This window comes from Halichoerus grypus, chromosome 10 (assembly GCF_964656455.1).
Source record: "Halichoerus grypus chromosome 10, mHalGry1.hap1.1, whole genome shotgun sequence".
NCBI classification, from domain to species: Eukaryota; Metazoa; Chordata; class Mammalia; order Carnivora; family Phocidae; genus Halichoerus; species Halichoerus grypus.
The window spans coordinates 98,759,891-98,774,790 of record NC_135721.1 but is presented as its reverse complement, the minus strand read 5'-3'; the positions used below and the strand labels follow the sequence as shown (position 1 = coordinate 98,774,790).

The window sequence follows — 14,900 nt, the reverse complement described above, 5'->3', positions numbered from 1 at the left end:
TAACAGTAATTTTTGGAAGGTAGGACTGCAAGTGATTTTTAATTTTCATTTTTTTGCTCTTCTATATTTTTGCAATATTTTACACTGAACATATAATGCCCATAGCTGTAGGCCAGTTTAGACATTCTCAAACTCATTTGTTAAGACTTATTATTAAATGGAAACTATATATAAAGATCTGCCAAGGGAAGTAGGGAATTGCCAAATGGAAGCTAGGTGGTATTTCTTTTAAACAAGAATAAGTCAATAACTGGAAATGCAAGTCTCTCCCTGCCAAAAAAAAAAAAAAAAGGAACCATACTTGGGATTTTAAGTAAATTGAAAACAAAATTACTACCTCTTCAAATATATCCTTAAACTGTAATATTTATGTTTATATTTCTTACCTTTCAAAAAAATAAATCAAGAAAATCAGGTGTTCGACATTGTAGAGTTAAAACTCCTATCTTGACTCATTTTTGTCCCTTTGACGAATGATTTTGACACTTAGCAAATGATAGTTAAGTTTGAGAACTGGGAGAAGAAAAGGGAACACACACTGTAAAGTGGACGAAGCAGTGTAGAAGAGAATGCAGGGAAATAAAGGCAAATTGTGTATTCAGAGAGGTGTGAAGATCAATAACAGTAGGCAGAAGAAATTTGAGGGAGGACAGGGAAATTTATCAAGACAGAAATGAAAGGGGAACAGAAAATAAAGCTTATATTTGAAGAGGAAAAAAAATAAGCCAAAGTAATTAGTAATAAACCTGAGTTAGCTGGACCTGAAGTTTCATTATTTATCTGTTAGTCACTGTATTTTAGCCCTTCCTTGGTCGTATGCAGAATTGACTGTTGCTCCTCAGGCAGACATGAAAGTGAAACTAAGGCTTTAGGTGGAAATATGAAAGCTCATCCCAGGATCACAGTTAAGATCTATGGGATGAAGAGACAGGAAGCTTTTGGCTAAAGGTTCTCAGACTCTGATACTGTAAACATGGTATAGTTTTCTGAATTTCTTTATATTTAATGTCATAACCTAAGATTACCATAGCATAACTATTGAACAACATAAATAGTGTATCTATTTTTATAAAATGCATTTTTTCTTATTGAAATATTATTAACATTTTTATTTTCATACACATGTGAGGATCTCTCATTTTTCATGGTTGTGTAATATTCCATAAATGAAAAGTTCAGTGACTATACTTCTGACAAGATTAGCTAGGTTGGATCTATGTTTATTGGATCTATGTTTACTGAAGAAAAAATTTACTTGGCACTTGTTATGGACTGAATGTTTGTGTCCCCTCAAAATATGCATGTTGAAATCTTGACCCCTAAGTTGATGGTATTAGGAGGTGGACCTTTGGGAGTTAATCAGATCCTGAGGATGGACCCCTTATGAATGGTTTTAGTGCCCTTATAAAAGGGACTCCAGAGAGCTCTCTTTCTACAATGTGAGGATACACAAGAAGTCAGCAGTCTGCAACCTGGTAGAGGGCTCTCAGTAGGAACTCAACCATGCTGGAACCCTGATCCTAGACTTCTAGCCCCTAGCACTCTGAAAAATACACTTCTATTGTTTATAAGTCACTCAGTCTTTGCTATATTTGTTACAGCAGCCTGAACAAACTGAGACAGCACTATTTATTAGTTCATTTCTTTTTATCCTTAGATTGCTTTTAATAAAGCAAAATCTTTGTTTTGGTTGTTGTAAATTATTTACTTAAGTTAAAAAATAACTTTGTTTTATTTTATGAAAATTGCTAAAGGATTTGTTTATCAATGATGAATTAAAATTTATTTTACTTATTGAGAATTAAAAATAGAGTGTTACTGCCATTTATTGGCAAAAGTGGCAAAGAGATATTCAAATTAAATCAATAAATATATTTGTTGACTATATCTAGATAGAAATGTGAAAATAATCAGTGTTCTAAATAAGAAAACTAGAATATAACATATTCTAGATCCCATTATATTTTACTATCTTCAGAACCATTTTAAAGATTACATAGCTGTTAATTCTTTTTCTCTTTTTCACATTTTTCTTCTCCCCCAACTTGTTATAAAAATCTTCAAACAGAAAAAGTTGAAAAAATAGAACAATGAACTCCTGTGTAACCTCCAAGATTCAATACCTGTTATATCCTAAGAGAATATAAACTTCTTTGTTGTATGAATAGATAAATGGTTAAATAGGAAAAAAAAAAAACCTAAAATCGAATATATTGCAACTCTTTATTTCTTCATTATGTTATTGATACTGGTTTGATACATTGTAGTATCTTTGAAGACTCACAACAAAATCTAGATTGGAGAGAATATTGACTCATAGATCTAGATCTGATAAGTAGCTAGCACAATGCTTCTTGTTATTGTTCTTTATCTTTTCTTTTTCTCCTTTTTTGTTAAGTCTCCTTTATATTTCTGTCTGCCGCATGAATAAGATTTAGCAAAAATAATTATTTACCAAAGAATTATCAATTTAAATGAATATTGGTTTCATGAAAAGGTCAATTAATTACATTCTATAATAAGGAGGAGTCTATTGTTTTTGTGGTTGGTTTGCCTTATGTTACATGGAGTATATTTCATGAATATATAAATAAAATCCATGTATCCTTTACAAATTACTATATCATTGTATTCCTTGGAAATAAATCACCCTGGAAATAAAGGCACTGATATGTATTGAATATTGAATGGTTTTGTTGTTCTCATAGTAGGCCTGCATAAATTTAAGTTAGTATTAATTTACCAGCAAGTAACATTTTAATTAAACATTTTAAAGTGGGGAGTTCTAAGGCTGCCAGATAAAATATAGAATTCCAAGTTAAATTTAATTTCAGATGAATAGCAAATAATTATTTTTATATAAGTATATCCTAAATATTGCATGGGACATACTTATATTTAAATAATTTTTTTACTCATTTGAAATTCCAATTTAACCAGATATATCATGTACTTTTCTTTGTTAAATCTGGCAACTCTAGCAGAGCATAACATGTAAAATGCTAGTTGTCTAGGTTTTTGGTTGGTTCTCTGGTGGGTTTTTGTTGTTGTTGTTGTTGTTTTTCTTTTATGCCACTCTGATTATTAAAAAAAATATTTTGCAAGTTTTAGTTACCTGTTTGATATGTTGAAAAAACAAACTTGGTACCTTCACTGAGGAAGATAGCAAAATGAAACTTTAAAAAATTACTCAAACATATACACTAATTTTGTTTTTTGCTCATCAATTACAATTTGTTTCCTAAGTAAAAATTAATATATGCTTGGTGAAACAAACAAATAAGCACACCTAAAGAACAGAGAAGTCTACAAACCAACATTCCACCTTATGTTAATAATCAGCCTCTTTTCTGGGGAAAAAATTGGCCTTGATCTTGGGAAATCTTTTATTTTTAAAGATTTTATTTATTTATTTGACAGAGAGAGACACAGCGAGAGAGGGAACACAAGCAGGGGGAGTGGGAGAGGGAGAAGCAGGCTTCCCACTGAGCAGGGAGCCCAGTGCGGGGCTCGATCCCAGGACTCTGGGATCATGACCTGAGCCGAAGGCAGACGCTTAAGGACTGAGCCTCCCAGGTGCCTCTATCTTGGGAAATCTTCATTTTAGTCCTGGCTTTGTTCTTATGGTCTGGGCAAGTCTCTGACCGCCCTGCCCAGGATTCCCTGGTCTCATATGTCAATTAAAGAGGGTGAAAAGATTGTTATCTATAGCCATTTCCAGAGATGAGGTTATAGGTGCCCATGATTTCAGCTTCAAGTTCCTGGACAATAATTATGCATGGATGGTATTCATGGAGCCTGCTCTTGGTTAGTAAATTTTTGTTTACTTGTTTTTTAACTGTGTTGTTTCTATGTCTTCATTTGTCTTTATCTAAGTGGATTTAGTTTTTGCCTCTACTGAATGTAATGATGTCATTCATATGAAGGAATAATTCAAAATTAAGTCCAAAGGAAATTTCTCAGTGATATTCACATTATGATGCTGGGTGTGCCCTTTAAAATGAAGTCAGCATTTCTCCCTGCAGATTTTGAGGCATTCTGAAACTTAAATGGTAGAATAAAATGGTATTTTCTTTGGGAAGAACAGTTGTGGTAGCTGTGTTGTAGATCAGTCTTTTGAAGAGAATTGCAGAAGGTAAAAAAGAAATGTACATAGATCATGATCATTTCAGGTATTAAGACAGTGTTGCATAGACAGATGCTTTCTACTATAATATATAAACATTTATTTTAGGTCCCCCAATTTTTCTCATTCGTATTACTTGGACACTCTACATTTTTGATACTTCGGAGTTATTTTTTTTAAAAAGAAAGAAATGGGGCACCTGGGTGGCTCAGTCGATTAAATGTCTGACTCTAGATTTTGGCTCAGGTGATGATCTCAGGGTCCTGAGATTGAGCCCCACCCAGGCTCCACGCTCAGCAGGGAGTCTGCTGGAGATTCTCTCCCTCTCCCTCTGCCCCTCCATACACTCGCATGCTCACACTCTCTCTTTCTCAAATAAATAAATAAATCTTTTAAAAAAAACAAAAAAAGAAAGGAAAAAAAGAAAATAAACTTTAGAGGTAATCCACCCTACTCTTTTCTTTTTCCTTGAGAAGAAACTCAGCCCTAGTGCAGCTCAATTACTGGCTGATGGGAAACTAGTTGGTAAGGGAAAGAAAGGGTGTATGCAACAGGTCCTTTGCAGACATAGCCCGATGTTTTATCATAGCCCCACTATGAGCTATGGGTATAGAAGGACATTAGAAGTGACAGTGTGGTTGTGGGATCAGAGAAGGAACTGGTCTGCAGTGCAGCTTGTGGAAGGAATGAGTTATTTATTTAACATTATGAGTTATTTATTTATTTTAAAATAACCCAGATTGACCTAATTCCATTGGTTGGTTGTAAAATAGTACAGTATTTGATAGGATTCCAAGTTTTTCTCTGAGAACAGCTCTTCTATATACGTATATCCAGTTCTCTCTCCCTTACAGCTTCTTTCTTACCTGTACAAAAGTAATACATGAAAAGTTTGTGTAGTCAAAGGGAGTCTCAAAAGGTTGCAACAGGATGGTAGGTGTGAAGGCTGATATATGTTTACCAATTTCAGCCATATCCGTTAAACTCCTAATATACAAATGTCATAACCAAGGACATAGCAAAGTCACAAGAGTCAAGAATGTGTTATATCCTCAGCTCCATTGCTAACTGGTTTGTGACCCTGGATATATCAGTTAAATTCTCTAAGGTCTGATCTGTCTGTGCTCTAAGTATCTTGCTAACTCTAAATTCTGCTGTTCTTTGACTGGTTTTACAAAACCAGATATTTCCATGCCAGTATTTTGAAAACTCTGTTCCCAGGAGGTCCTAGGGACAAGGTAGAGTCCCTTTATTCTTATACCAGTGGTTCTCAAACTATGGTCTTGGAAACTTCTTAGAAATGTAAATTTTCAAGGACCCCTCCACCCCCAGGCTTGCTGAATCACAAACTCTGAAACAGGGCCAGAAACTTGATTTTTAACAAGCCCTCCAGATGATTGAGAACCACTGTTTCACACTATAAAATTAAAGAGCTATTTTCAAAGAAATGGGTGATTTCCAGATTATCGGCCTGAGACTCTGACAACTCAATCTCTACCCTGACTGCATCCACAAGGAACCCCTAAACAGAAAGCAACGAAGCATAACAGGTGATTGTACAAGTGAACAAACAAGGTAAGTCTTCCTTAACACTTCCTGATGGGACATTTTCCGATCTTCTGTCTCCTGGATCTGGGGCTTCCATCCCCCTGGATCTATTTTCAGAATGATCATTCATCTAAGTATTTCAAATCAATTTGTATTCAGTCATTGAGGATGAGAAATAAATTGGCAACCAGAAAATAAGGAAGCATCCCTTCAAAAAGCCTGCTGGTAAATATCTGGCAATCTTGGGGGGCAACACAGGAACACCTCTCAAAAAGTAAGACATGAAAGGATGCCCCCAGAAGAGTAGGAGTGATGGGACTGAAATTGAAGCAGTAATTTGAGGCATCACAGTGAACACCAAAGGTCATGGTGTTTTATTTATTATTGCAATTACAAGAACAATAAAACTGCAACAGGCAGCAGGGTCCATGCAGTTTTGCTAGCCTGCCATGTGACACTGTTTCCCCTTATCAGCACTTCTGATTTCCAGAGGCTTGAGTCTAATGAGCAGCCTCAGCAAGTACACAGATTAATATATTTGCCCAAGACAGAACAGTTTAGAGCTGGCAGTTTTTGATAAAGACATGTCACCCCTGGTTTTGTTCTTTACTGGAAGGCCTGCGAGCAGAGATGGTGAAATTCTTGTTATCACTTCCACATGGGTTGTCTTATTGGCACAAATGAAGAGACTGGGGGGCTGCATTCATTCCTCAACTACTGAAACAAAGAAAGGTGGATTTCATTATTCCACAGGCCCTGGGGATTGGATGTGTTCAGAAGCATTCAAGAAAGAAGAAAGCTAAATGTTAAAAGGCCTCAGTGTTGATTAAAAAGTGAGATCAAAAACAAAGCTCGGGTGCTCGTGCATTTATCACATGTATTAATTGTGCTGCTATCTTTAGTTTGCAGAATAGGATGTTATAAAGAATGCAGTGACTGTTCTGGCATGTTGAAAATGCCCATTATTAATATGGATTAAGAAACAAAAGAGAAATCACCAAGCAATGAGTTATGCCCATCAAAAGATTTGTTGATGGAATGAAACTTATCCTTTATTCACACTCCAACAACTTTTGAATAGTTATTTATAGTGCTGCCATTTGGTGCATTTCCAGCCGCCCAGAGCTATAATGTGATCCTGCCCATCCTAAGATATGCCTCTCTCTTTTTAGTATTTTTACAGAATTTGATAAAAAGAAATCATTGGAAGTGATCATGTAACCCCTGGTTTATAATCCTTCCATGGATTCTTCAGAGCATGCTCAGCAAAGGATGCAAAATCTTACCACTGTTTATCTCTGTGAACTTAACATACACTGTTCACTCCTTGCTCTCCGAGTTCTGAACTCATCACCCTCCTTTCCACACATAGCCTTCCCACAGGTTGCTCACCTACCAGGAACAGCCTTTTCACTTTGTTGGGGAAACTATACCCATCCTTCATATAGCAGCTCATACAACTCTCATTCTAGGAAGCCTGCCCCTAGATCCCAAATTGGATCATGACCCCAGTCATATGCTCTCAAAGCATCTTATAGCTGTGCTTTAGAGTAATACATGATTAATGTGCATCTTCCAACATAGAGGCCATTGTTTGTTCTTCACTGTATCCCTAGCACTTAGCAGGTGCCTGCCTGGCTTATCATGGACAATAATAGCCATCAAATTTTTTGCGCAAAGAATGATATGGTTGGCAGTGTTCTAGAAAAATAACCCTGTAGTAAGCCTGGAGGTCAAATTGGAGAGTGGAACAATTAATAATCGGGATTTTGTATAAGGAACTATTGCAGTTGTCTAGGAAAGAAAAAGAAAAATATATATATATCTAAACTGTCCATTTTATTGTCCATTGACTGATTTGCCAAACATTTATTGAGTGCTTACAATGTACATGTCAGATATTGTGCTGGGTGCTGAGGCAATAAAAAACTCTGTTTGGAAAATGAAAAGGAAGGGATGGATTCCAAAGGCACTTTTGAGGTAGAATTGATGGGACCCACTAAACAATTTTTGATATAGAAGAAGGAATTCAGGAGGAATATAAAGCTTCTAGCTCAGTGACTATATAGAGGGTGATTCTATTAACCCCATGTTAGGACTTCAGGGAAAATAGCAAATCAAGACACAGGGCAGAAAACACAAGTTTGAACATGTTGAGTTTTGAGATGCTTGTCAGATTTACAGGTGTATCAACTAGTACAGTCACAGTTTCTGGAAGGAAGCTTCTCTGTTCAATGAAGAGCTTCTGGTTGATTGCAAAGGTTGGCCTGTAAAGACTAGTAAAGGTGGCAAAGCCCACCTAAAAGTATAAAAGTATAGTTTTTTCTTGAAACCAATGGTTTCTTCTTTGACCTTTAGAATGTGCATATTTTGAATGAGTGAATGAAACCAATTGATTTTTTTGGCAAAGAAATGCTGAAAAAATATATTTCATGGATAATGTTTGAACATAGAACAGTCATAAGGAGGAACATAGAGTATTTTTATTGAGTGGCAATAGATTAAATTGATACTTGCTATCCTACTGCTTCTGTTTGTGCTAATTGTATGCCTTAGAATATATATTATATTAAATTTTGACATTATATATTATTATATATTATAAAAATATTTATATAACAATATTATATTTTATATTTACATTAAATAAAATGACAAAGTTTGTATAAATATAAAATATAAGTTATATATAAAATATGCCTTTTCATTTTAAATATACAATAGAACAGTTTGTTCTGTGTTTTTATCTTTTCTTCTCCTTAATATATAACTCTTGCATTTTTCCCTCTAAGGCAATACTTAGGAATGTATGTAACCAGCCAATACAGTGATAAATATGTCTTTTGCAGCAGGCTTTAAAATCTCAAGAGATCTAGAAGCGGCATGAAACTCTAACCAGATAAATCCATGGTACATTGTGTGAGCCAAATGCTTTCTCTAAAGTGAGAAAGATTCAAATCAGTGACAAGGAGAAGCATGTGGGGCTTAAGCCAACTGTAGAAGGACACAGGTGTGCATCAGTACCACAAATGCACACAGAATTATCTAAGAACATCTTGCCTTGCCAACTCTTTAATATCACATGAAACTTGGGCCAAGTGTGCAGCAATATTGAAACGTACCAACTCTGGTATTGCTTTTCTGGTGTCTAGTCTAGCAATTGCATTTGCTTTTTGTTCAATAAATTATTTCAATACTGCAGTAGAATTTAATAAACTAAGGTTTATTGGTCTTGTTTGTCTGGAGATATTTTCACTGACTTGGTTAGAATGAAGATTTTTTTCTGGCTTGTCCAACATATTAATGACTCATATTTTAACAAGATGAAAATCTGATTTTACATATTCACTCAGTAAACACCTACTTAGAAACTACTCCATATGGATCATGGTGCTAGACTTTAGGTATGAGACATAAAGTGACGGCAAGACAGACCTATACTTGAAAGGGAATTTGAGATGGAGGGCATGGTATTAGCCAAATCTCTCTCTTCATCTTCACATGGCGTTCTCAGTGTGCATATACCCATATCCAAGGGTCCCCTTTTTATGAGGACACAAAGCATATTGGATTAGGGTTTCACCCCATTCTGGTATGTCTTCATCTTAACTAATTTTATCTGCAATGATTCTCTTTCCAAAGAAGGTCACATTCTGAGGTACTGATGATTAGGACTTCTACATATGAATTTTTAGGGGTCACAATGCAATCCATAACAGAGTGCTTCTCATGCATAAAGATAGTCCAGTTTTTGTAGGAAGGGATGATTAATTCATCATTAGTTACATTAAGTTTGAGGTATCATGGGAATACTCAAGTAGTGATTTTTTTCTGGAACTGGGTTTATGAGTCTGGAACACAGAAACCAGTGCCTCTTCAAAAGAGAAGATTTGGGTACCCTGCCCACTATAATCTCTTTCATTTCTCTCTATACAATATAAAATTATTTAAATTGTACTAACAGAAGAGCAGAAATTTGATTATTAATTGGAAATTTGAAAAATCAGAAGGAAAGAGCCAAGTAGACAAATATAGGAGACCCTTCCCAGATTAATTTCAACAATTTGGCATTCATATGATGAGTTTTGATTAATGGGAAAGCAGCCCAAACTTGGTGGAAAGAGCTGAGTATTTGATTTTCTACAGAAGATTTTGATTCTGTAACATGACTGACACATATCATATGTCTCAAAGCAACATCTTATGTGATATTGAGGTTTTGCTTGACAGTTTTCTTCAGAAAGCTCAGAACATTTATCCAATTCCCTAATATATTATTCTTTAATAGATTTTCTGTTGGTAGGGAAAACATTTCTGAGAAAACGTTTGTTTTTCATGTGTATAACTCTCTATTGCCCGACATAGTACCTCATACATGGTAGATGCTAAATAAATCCAGTTGCGGGATGGCTGTTGTGTAAATGTTTGAGATACAGTCTTTGAAAAGAACCTCTATAACCCATGTTTGCACAGACTTTCATATAATGCTCTCCCTTCCCCTCCATGCCATGTGGGAATGTGTTTTGTTCATTTAAAAGCCCAAGTAATGCTAGCTAATGAGCCTATCTTGGGGGCCCAGTCTTTTTTTCCAGTGGCATGAGCTCTATTGTTAGCATCAAATAATTGTTGGACACCTCTAAAGTTGTGACCAGTGTGATTCATGCAAATGAGGGCCCGCTCTGTACCTCCCCATGTGGCAGGCGTGTCTGCTATGGAGACAGTCAAAAGCCAAGATTGTTGGGAGTCAGACTGACTCTTCAAATCCCACTCAGCCACTCTGTGACCTTGAGCAAGTAATGTGAACTTTGTAAGCCTCATTTCTTCTTTACAACATGGAGATTATAAGACTACCTACTTCTTATGGTTATTGTGAGCTCAGTGACTGTGAAGAGATTAGGTCATATAGAAAAGTTCATGAACTAGTAGATACTATTGTCAGAATTGTCATCATAATTGTCATTATACTAGAGGTCTGAGAGCCCTGTACACTTGCATAGTCCTCTTAAGAAACCATTTAAGAAAGTAGGACCAAGGGGGAAATGACAGCATAATTACCTTGCATATTTAGAGAGGGGCTGATGTGGGTGCTCATACAATCGAGGAAGAAGGTAAGACTTCAAAGGCACTTCAGTGATGGATTGCTTTAAAAAGATTGAAAGGACAGAATAATAATGTCCTATCAGAATTCTACTATTTCAGGCACTTGACTGATTTTGACTTCTCTGAAATCTGTTCAACACAATTTCCACAGATGCATTGGTTCTCACAATATTTATTTACCATCGTAAGCTTCATCAAACAGTCAAGTGATTTCTTAAAAACTAGGGATCTTGACCTTTGCCTTTCCCTTGGCTGGAAACTTAATCATTCTTTGGTGGATAATACCCACTCTGTTCGCCGGCCCAGGACTTGTGGCTGGAGTTCACGTGATGGACTCGCCCATTTTCTTTGAGGCACAGCTCTTCAAATCAGAGCAAATGACTCTTTCTTTGGAGCCCAGCCTGCTAGCAGAGGGTGAGAACCTGGGAGGCACTGAGGAGCTCCTTCTGGGACTGGGCTTCTGGGTTGATGTCCCTGACCTGCACCAACATAGGAGAAACATGGACATGCAGATATTTAGAATTTGATCTAAATTGATCAAATTCTAAATATCTCTTAAGAACCAACGTAATTTTCACCCCTTTCAGTAGCTTTCTATATATATAAAACCGCTTGCTACTGAAATCCTTAGGTTTTTTTTTTTTTTTTAAGATTTTATTTATTTATTTGAGAGAGAGAGCAGAGAGAGCATAAGCAGGGAAGAGGCAGAGAGAGAGAAGGAGAAGCAGACTCCCCACTGAGCTGGGAGCCCAGCATGGGGCTTGGGGCTCAATCCCTGGACCTGGAGATCATGACCTGAGCTGAAGGCAGATGCTTACCCATCTGAGCCACCCAGGCACCCCTCCTTCAGGGTTTTAAACTGATCAGGGGGAAATGTGGCATATGGGCTTAAATTTTGGTTTGAATCCATTAAACCCAGGTGTAAATATATTAGTTGTAGTTCCCTGAGCAAGTTACTTGGCTTTTGTGACTATCAGTTTCCTCATCTGTTCAATGGAAATGGGTAACAATGCCCCGCTTACAAGGTTAGAGTCAATATTAAGGATATATTATATGCTGCAAAACATGTTTGGCACATAATAGGCCTTCAATAAAGTGTAGCCGCTATTATTTTAATGGTACTGCAGGCAGACATTCAAGTTTTCTGTGTCACAACCATTGAGGGCTTATACTTCTGCTGCCAGGAATGTCATTTCCTTGACTTACAAGTCATGACAGAGGAAAGACGGGACATCCTGCTAAAGCAAATGGAAACTTAAACAATGGTTTCCATCCATGCGATGAAGCAAAGCTCTTTTTTTTTTTGAATTGCTTAGTTTTCTATTGCCACAATTTTAAGAAGTGGCTTAAAACAATGAACAACCCCCTCCCCCCCCATAAATGGCTAAAAACAGTAAGCATTTATTTGGCATATGGATCTGTAGGATTGGCTGAGTGGCTTTGCTGGTCTCAGCTATGCTTGCTTGTGTGTGTCTGGAAGTCAGCTGGCTATTGGCTGATCTAGGTAAGGCTTGGCCAGTCAACTATCTCTGTTTCACCTGTCCTTCATCCTCCTTCTGGGACAGATGGCCTGCCCGGTCACATTCTCATGGTGATGGCAGAGGTACAAGATTGCGCTAATCCAATAACCCAAATGCTTTGCGAGACTCTACTTGCATCATATCTGCTAGCATCTTATTGGCCAAAGCAAGTCACGTGGCTGAGCACAGAGTCAAAAGAGGAGGTCACCCTCCCCACAGTGGGAGATTACTGCAAAGTCCTGTTGAAAAGGGGGTGGACACAGAGTGGGGGAAGAGTGGAGACATCACTGTGCTTACCACAGCTCTAGAGTAACCTATAGCCGATAGGCCAGTCACCTCACAGCATCTAGATTCTGAGAAATAGACGTTTGCCTCAATATTGATTGTTTCCCTAAAGTGATATAGTTTGCTTTAGTACCTGACTATACCATCAATAATAGCCCAGCAGAACATCTCAGTCATTCTCATATAGCCACAGACTGAGCTAAAAGAAATAATTCGACTTTTTATCTCAAGAATATAGACTCTTTAGCCAGTAGCAGGAATTATCCCCAAGTGTTTTGAATAGGTTCTCACTGATTTAATAGCTAGGATGGTGGGGTTGATTACAGTTTTCTGTGTAGTCTCTGAATTATGCCATGGAGATATGTGTAAGACTAATTTGTTTTAAGCATCAGAGAAGCCATCCAAGATTAGATTTCCTGGCATTGTCCTTCACTGTGAATAGAGTCAGACTTGGGTCCAAGAGCCAAATTCAGTGTGAATTTGGTCATGACTACACCAATACAGTGCTGGAGGGTTTGACAGTCTCCGGTGTCCAAACACCCCCTTCTACTTAATCTGTTTCTGCATGTTTGTGAGCGTTTCTAATGTGACTTAGGACAGAGCTATCCTTCCTTTGGTTGGTATTGATCGTACATCTTTGTTATTTTCTTTAATGATTGTTAGGTAAAATAATAGATATATGTAGCTCAAATAGCCAACCACAAAAGCTGGTTTTTAGAGGAAGCATATCTTGCTTTTACCCTTTGACTTCCAGCCCTCCCCAGCCAAGTCCTCCAGGGAAATTCCTTAACCCACTGAGTGGTGGTGGTGGGGTCACATTCTAAGCTTATGTGCCCTCATTTTCATGCTGCATTCCTCAGAGAGGCCTCAAGTACTTTAGGGAGCTGATGGAGTTTAGCTGTCATTTGAAAATGTTTTCCTTCTAACTGTTTTCATTTAGAAGCTAATTTATACTCTGCTTTCAAGTAGGCTCAACTCTATTTCACATCTCTGACATGTAGCACACGTTGCAGTGACTGGAATGGAAGGAGACAATTCAATCAAAGGATGTTTTCTCCATGGAGGAGATGAATATTATTTGTTCATCTTGCAATTCAGGATTCTGGGCAAATTATGATGTTTGGCAAAGGCGCTGGCAAGACAGTAAGACAAATAAATTGCATGATGTGAGAACAGCCTCCTTAATATTAAGGTCTCCTTAAAACAGTGGGTATTGGCTGCAGGCAAAATATCAAGCTGCAAATCACTGGTTTGCAACGTCTTGATCATCAGTTGTAATCCCAAGAACATATTTAATTTCCTGTTTAGTCCTAATTTCTCTTTGTTCCTTAATGATATTTCTCTCTGCTCAAATAAGCCATCTGTTGGCAACAGCCCGCAGAAAACAGATACTGCGCACACAGTAATCTTGGAGTGAGGCTGTTACACTGGGAGAATGAAAAATGGGTCTCTTTGGAACCATGGGGTCACCTTTAAAATCCCCAATCTTCCTTTTTTTTATATTTTTTTCATTCTGGCCATACATAGTATTGGAAATAAATCTTGTTCTATTGTATTTTCTGAAATGTTTGTGACCAGGGGACAAAGCTTTGTACTCAAGGGATAGAGAGTTTACAGCTTGGCTTGTAGATGCACTTTGCCATTTTTTAACCCTCAATTTAATAAATCCCTGGATTTATTGTGTTTTGAAGAAAAAAAAACAATCTAACTGGCAGTGCCCACCAGAAATCAAGATGATGGCAGAATAATTCCTTCCATGAGAAGATTGTGAGGTGGACAGGCCTTGTATGGAAGAGTGAACACTATGATATGGGGAGTGGGCAGAATAGGACATACTCAGTTCACCCTTTTCCCCATCCAGTCTTTGACCACACCCCTTTTACCTGTATCTAAACAGCATTCCTAATGGAAAGGACTCCTTTTGACTAAGAAAAAACATAATGCTAGCTAGTACTCCTTGAACTTTATGTGCCGGGCAATGTGTAAGTGGTTATACGTGGATTTTCTCATAATCTCTCAACGACCCCATGAAGCTTCTCATAATATTTGCATTGTAGGGATGAGAAAACAGTCTCAAAGCTCCACAGCTATTAAGTGTCAGAGTCTGGATGACAACCTGGACAGCTCGATTTCCAGGGATTGCCACACTTAAGCTAAAATTGGGAATGGATTTAACAATGAAGATGTTATATCCTGAATACCCGCAGGAAACCTCCCAAGAATAAAGAATTCAGGTTCCCTTAAAAGAAAGTGTTAGAAATATTGAAATGGACACACAAAGCACATCAATGCAAAGGCGAGAGAGGTAGAGGAGATTTGAT

At 37.2% G+C, this 14,900-nt stretch overlaps 1 protein-coding gene and 1 long non-coding RNA gene across 10 annotated transcripts in view; one reads left to right on the top strand and one right to left on the bottom strand.

Moving 5' to 3' along the window:
* MACROD2 (mono-ADP ribosylhydrolase 2) overlaps positions 1-14,900 on the top strand; it is a 1,992,468-nt gene that overhangs the window by 1,500,850 nt on the left and 476,718 nt on the right. The window lies entirely within an intron of this gene.
* The window catches only part of LOC144379253 (uncharacterized), a 196,008-nt gene that overhangs the window by 104,691 nt on the left and 76,417 nt on the right, over positions 1-14,900 (bottom strand). Inside the window, exon 5 of one of the 7 annotated variants that reach the window (XR_013441940.1) lies at positions 4,837-4,992. The exons of 3 other annotated variants lie outside the window; for them this stretch is intronic. This is a non-coding gene — a long non-coding RNA (uncharacterized LOC144379253). 3 more of the 7 variants (XR_013441934.1, XR_013441933.1, XR_013441932.1) reach the window with 3 other exon arrangements.